This window comes from Triturus cristatus, chromosome 5_1, assembly GCF_964204655.1.
Source record: "Triturus cristatus chromosome 5_1, aTriCri1.1, whole genome shotgun sequence".
In the NCBI taxonomy this organism is placed as follows: Eukaryota; Metazoa; Chordata; class Amphibia; order Caudata; family Salamandridae; genus Triturus; species Triturus cristatus.
Window position 1 is genome coordinate 630,962,669 of NC_140587.1, and position 5,804 is coordinate 630,968,472.

The window sequence follows — 5,804 nt, forward strand, 5'->3', positions numbered from 1 at the left end:
CATTAAGCTTGCTGCGCTCGCTTGCTACACACCGTAAAGGGGCTGGTCTCACAAAACTTGCCAGGGTTGCTGTGGGTTCCCAGTCTGGCCTGGAGTGTTGATTAATTAATCATTTTTGTGAATCACAGTGTGCAACTAAGTCTGCCCACTGACACCTCACCGTGCTTTTATTGCAATACCAGAAGCCAAAACTTAAGAGGGAGACAAACTTTAAAGACTTTGTGTGTCTTTCGAATGAACGCTGCAGGGCTGCCAGGGGTATGATTTGGAAAGGGCCTGAATTTTGGTGAGCACAGTAGGATCCATTTGGATTGTCCATGTAGTCAGTCATGGGTGTTTATATATGTGCAGATGAAGAAATGTCTTTGGTGCAACCTGCAAATAAATATTATTTGTGCATGTTACGTAGATGTATTGACATCACACTTCGCACATGTCTAGCGTGTTTTCTTTCACTTTGCTTCCCTAGAATGTCACACAGTGGACAGAAGAAGATTTCAAGCTACTTCACAAAATTTAAGCCCAAGATTGATGAGGAGCCTGCTAGCAAACTTTCTAAAAAAGACCATGCACTTCCAGTGGATGAAGGGAATAAGGAAGATGAAGTGCGAGAGAAGGCACTAGATGAGAGTGACACCACTACTAGCAGCAGAGTTATCATCACCCCTACAGAAGAAAAGACACAAGATAGTCCTCTTAGAGATGAGCAGCATCATGCTGTTGAGATTTCTGTAGAGACGGAGGAAACTCCAAGCACTAGCAAACTGTTTGACATATCACTTAAACCACATTCAGACAGAGTTTTTAGGAAAGGCATTCTTCCTAAAGGTTGGAAACATGACCAAAAAATATATTTCCAACGCAAGCATCCATGGTTAATTGTGAAAGGCCCTAACCTTGGCTGTTCTGTGTGTCGCCAAGTCCGTGATCTTGGTGCTGAGAAATCCAGAGGAATGAAATTGTCCAAAGAATGGACTGAGTGTACTGTGAAGGCATATGGCACCAATGTAGAACAGCAGCAGAAGTCATTGAGTAAAAAGATTAGAGAACATGCAGAAAGCAAGGCTCATCTTGCAACTTTAAAGATCTTAGAAAACACTAAGAGAGATCCTTTATTGCAAGTGACTGCAAAAGCGCAATCTGTACAAATGTCAGCAACAGCCAGAATATTCCGTGTAGCTTATAAGGAAGCAAAGAGAAACCGGCCAGCGTATGGTTTTGAAATGGAGATAGACTGCCATCAGTTGAATGGACTGGATATGGGGCGAATTCTGCACTCCAATGTAGCTTGCTCAAACATACAACGCCACATATCCTCAGAAATTAAGAGGAAGATGTTTGCCAAAATTATTGAGCTTTCCCCAAAAGTAAGTCTTTTACTAGATGAAGCCACTGCGTTAAATAGGAAAAGTTCTTTAATTGTGTACATGCGAATGCAGCTACCTGGCATGGACTCCCCAGCTAATATGTTTGTTGACCTCATTGAGCTGAGTGATTTGTCAGCTGATGGCATAGTAAACAGTTTACTGTCTGCACTAAAAAAAGATCCAGTTAATATAAGTGAGGACTTTCTCTCCAAATGCCTGGTTTCAGTTGCCTGTGATGAAGCTTCAGTGATGTTTGGCCGCCACAGTGGTGTTGTAAAGAGGTTGCAAGAAAAAATCTCTTCCAATATTGTAGCCTGGCACTGCTCAGCACATAGCCTGTAACTTGCCGTTCATGATGTCATGAAATATATTGGTGCTACAAATCATTAAAAAAATTTACTCGATAAGCTGTATTCTCTATTTTCCACCTCTGTTAAAAACCGTTTGGAGCTAAAGGAATGTGCTGACGCTCTTGATGTTCAGCTTTGCAGAATAGGTAGAGTGTTAGATACTTGTTGGGTTGCATCAAGCATCAGAACAGTGGAGGCTATTTGGAATGCTTATCCTGCTCTCTACAAGCACTTTACTAGTGCAGCTGATGATGGTTCCCGTGACAGTTCAACACGAAATATGTACACAGGCCTAGGAAGGCGGTTATCATCTATCCAGTTTGTTGCTAATCTTGGCCTCATGTATGATGCTCTACAGGAGTTATCCGAGTTATCACTCGAGTTACAGAAACGTGATTCTACAATCATTGATTCTCATCGGGCTATTTGTCGGCAAATAGCAGTGTTTGAAGCAACGGTAGACAGGCAAGGGAACCATTTTTCACAATGTAAAAAGGCCATGGAAGAAAATATATTCCAAGGTGTGATGCTGCACAAAGGAAAGACCACTGACAAAATCATTGAACAGGGTCAGTTTTTTCGTAGCCTTGCAGTAAATCTAAGACATCATTTGTTGTCTACAGGAGGAACTAATTCTGCTGATAAAAAGGCTGAGTAAGATACACTGATTAACAAAGTGAAAGTTTTATGCAAACAGTACTGGCCTGATGAGCTACCTGTTCTTTATGGTGAAAGTGATATTGAGTCTCTGTGTAAAAGATTCAACATTGCCAGCCGGGAAACCATACGTGCTTACAGAGAGTATAAGGAATCTGGAGGAAAAGAAATTAAAAGGCAGTTCAAGGAACCTTTGATGGCCTTACACACTATTGCTATCAGTACTGCAGAATGTGAGCGGGCTTTTCTCAAATGAATCTTATATGCACATCTACAAGAGCACCATTGGTGACTGAAACGATATCTTCTTTAATGTTTTTAAATCTTGTTGGTCCACCATTTAGGAGATTCAACCCATTCCCCTATGTTCAGTCCTGGCTTGCAAAGGGACGAAGATCAGCTGATGACACTAGGAGTAAAGCAAGGAAAGAGGAAGACTTGGAATGCACAAGCAATTTAGACTGTTTCTGGGCTTTTCTAGAAAAATAGATGTAGCCCATTCCAACTGAAAAAATGTGTCATTGCAATGTTTTGGAAAAGTTAGGCTTTACTGTGTTTGGATATTTAATTGTTCTAGTTTATATAGGTTATTTATTTGCATTTAGAACACTTTGTTGATAGTGTCAATGTATTTAATATTTTGTTATATATATGTCTCTTCCTTCTTTGGATGTTATATTTATTGTTCTATTTAATATATTTTATTTATGTTGTTTTTATAAGACTTAACTTGTTTTTTTTGTTTTTTATTTTAGAACATGTATTTATTTGTATTTATATATTTTATTTTTAATTATTTTGTCTTTATATATTTACATTTTGTATGGCACTATGGTCATTTTGCACTAATAATAGGTATGACTTATTTAAGATAAGGTCAAATTCAAACTGCCCAGCCACTACCTATTCCTTTGGCCTAGGTACCTCAAGGACTTTTTGGATCACATTTTTCTTTGCTTTATGTTAAGATACAAATCTTTAATTAAAAAGTCATATTTTGAACATATGCTTCTTTTCTGATCTCTGTGTTGTCTGTGTCATACAGAACTACATAGTTCCATGTTTTTTTTTACTATTCTGAATGTCTAATAAATGCACATATAGCTCCAGGGGAGTAAGTTATAGTAACAAGCCCAATTGGTAATCATCCTTTTTTTTTTTTTTTAAGGTAATCGCTTTAACGGAATACTCTACTATACTGATTAACCCCATACCCCTTCAGCCACTGAAAGTGACAGTGGCTGACTCATTCAAGTGTATTGCATGATTTTATTCAGTTTATCTGTTTGGACTAGTGTTTTCACAACATTTTGTTTTATTTTGTCACATAACTTAAGCTATGTCAAAGTTGTATTTTTGAACTCATAGACTCTGTTAAAAATGGCATGCCCTACCCCCAGTATTGTCCTTTCCCCAAATCAGCACACAGAGCACTGACATTTTCCCTTTTCAATGCATTAGTGGTTTTAGCTAATTTATTCCAAAATTGTTCTTTAAATGCACTTTTGCTTTAATCTTTTTCAAAATGGTTAACGGGGAACCTCCTATCAAAACATTACTATGAGGAAGGCTCCCTTTCTGAAATTCAGATCGGGTATTATATTTGACTTTTCTCAGTGCCAGTTGAAGATGTGGGTGGAGCTAATAGAATGAGTGGGTGAAGCCAGAAAAAGTGGGTGTGGCCTCCGACAAACATTTGAGCACCTGCACTTCATATTTTACAAATTAAGCACTGGCTAGGCGGCCATTGTCTACACATAAGGCCACGACCTCGCACAATTAAATACAGAGTGTTCCACAAGAGCATGCATTATGCCACCCCCAAAAAAGCTGCCAAAGAGGCCAATGAGAACTGCCATCTGACACATAGCCCTCACCGCAAAGCTGTGGATGCGTAACCAACCTGAAACTTTTCAACATGCCCCTCCTCCGGAAGTCTAGTGTTATGGCTGAAAGTATGAAAAATATTTTGCTAGACGGCTCAAGCTGACTCTGCATTGTTAATCCCACATGCAATCAAAGATATGTCTACTGTACAGAGCATGCTCTTCATACCCATGGCACTTTCTCATCAAAGATGTTGTACACCATTTGTCTCAGTCCCATCCAGCTCTCGCTCCGGCAAACAGTAAAATGTATCCCTAGCCACTAAGGACCACATTTAGGAAGGTACCAGAAGAAGTACAAGTAAGCATAACCCCGGCAGCCAATAAAACATGAGCAGATAAACAGGTCCCGCCTGATTCAGGAACATGCAACAGACACAACACAAGCAGCATGGAAGGGAAGACACAAATTGTGCAATAAAGCTTTACAATTATATCCCAAGATAACCTGGAGCATTACTGTGGAGGCCAGCCTCTGTAAATGAAGCTATAGCTTCAGGTGGGCATGGCACAGTGGTCTGGGGGACTTCCCCCAAGATTATCAAGGACCCTGCAACCACTGATATACAGCAAGGCAATAAACTCGCAGGAGTAACCGCCTAGCCATAGCACACCCAGTATCAGAAGAGCCTCAGGCTCTACAGGTCCCAAGCAGCTACCAATGAAATGCCAGCATTCCAGGATATCCTCCAAAGAAATATTAGGAATAATGAATACCATACAAAGGGCGGGGCTAACGATTTGTTCACTTTAAGGGGCTAGCGTTGTTACCCGTTTCCGTAACATGAACTTTCTTTCATACAGTAAGAATTGAGATGAAGATGAGAGAGCCTGTGGTAATGGTTTGCAAACAGGCTCTACGCTCTGTTCTCTACCCTATCACTTACTATTGGGGTGTCTTCGGGCTTACCATGTACAAATTGAGAACTATCTATTTCATTGGTCAATGTGACAGTTTAAAGGTCTTCATATCAGTTCATCCCTATACATTCTAGCCGTTATTTGGCCAAGCATGCTCTCTACTCTATGTACCAACTTGTACTCTATAAATTGAGGAGATCCTAAAAAGCTAAGGGGCATATCATCAAGGACTGGTGATAATTATCGCTAAGCGCACTTAGTGCTAGATAATTATCACCGGGTAACGTGGAATTTTATCGCTGAGATAGCGTGCTATCAGCAAAGCTTATCTCAAAAGCGATCAAATTCCAAGCGCTAACTACCAAATGTGAGATTATCGCTGGAAATCCAGCGATAACCTCACAAAGTTTGCCGATAGCTTGTTGATAGGGCAGGGCAGACTTAGCCATGATATCCACCTTACATTGGATATAATGGCTAAGTCAAACTAAAAGCAGGCGCAAGGAAAGTAGCGATAACCAATGTTAGCGCTACTTTTCCCCAATTATCAAGCGTGCCCATTGATAATTGGAGAAATGTCGGTTAGCGACTTTTCCCCAGTTATTTTGGGACGGAACGCCCACTTTGCACCTCATTAAAGGGAGCTAATGCAAGGATTCACGCGACAGCGTGACCTTGCTGAT

At 40.3% G+C, this 5,804-nt stretch overlaps 1 pseudogene; it reads left to right on the top strand.

Annotated features, from left to right (window-relative positions):
- The first annotated feature begins 470 nt into the window (after positions 1 to 470).
- Positions 471 to 2,863, top strand: LOC146831292 (E3 SUMO-protein ligase KIAA1586-like; annotated as a pseudogene).
- Positions 2,864 to 5,804: the final 2,941 nt, after the last annotated feature.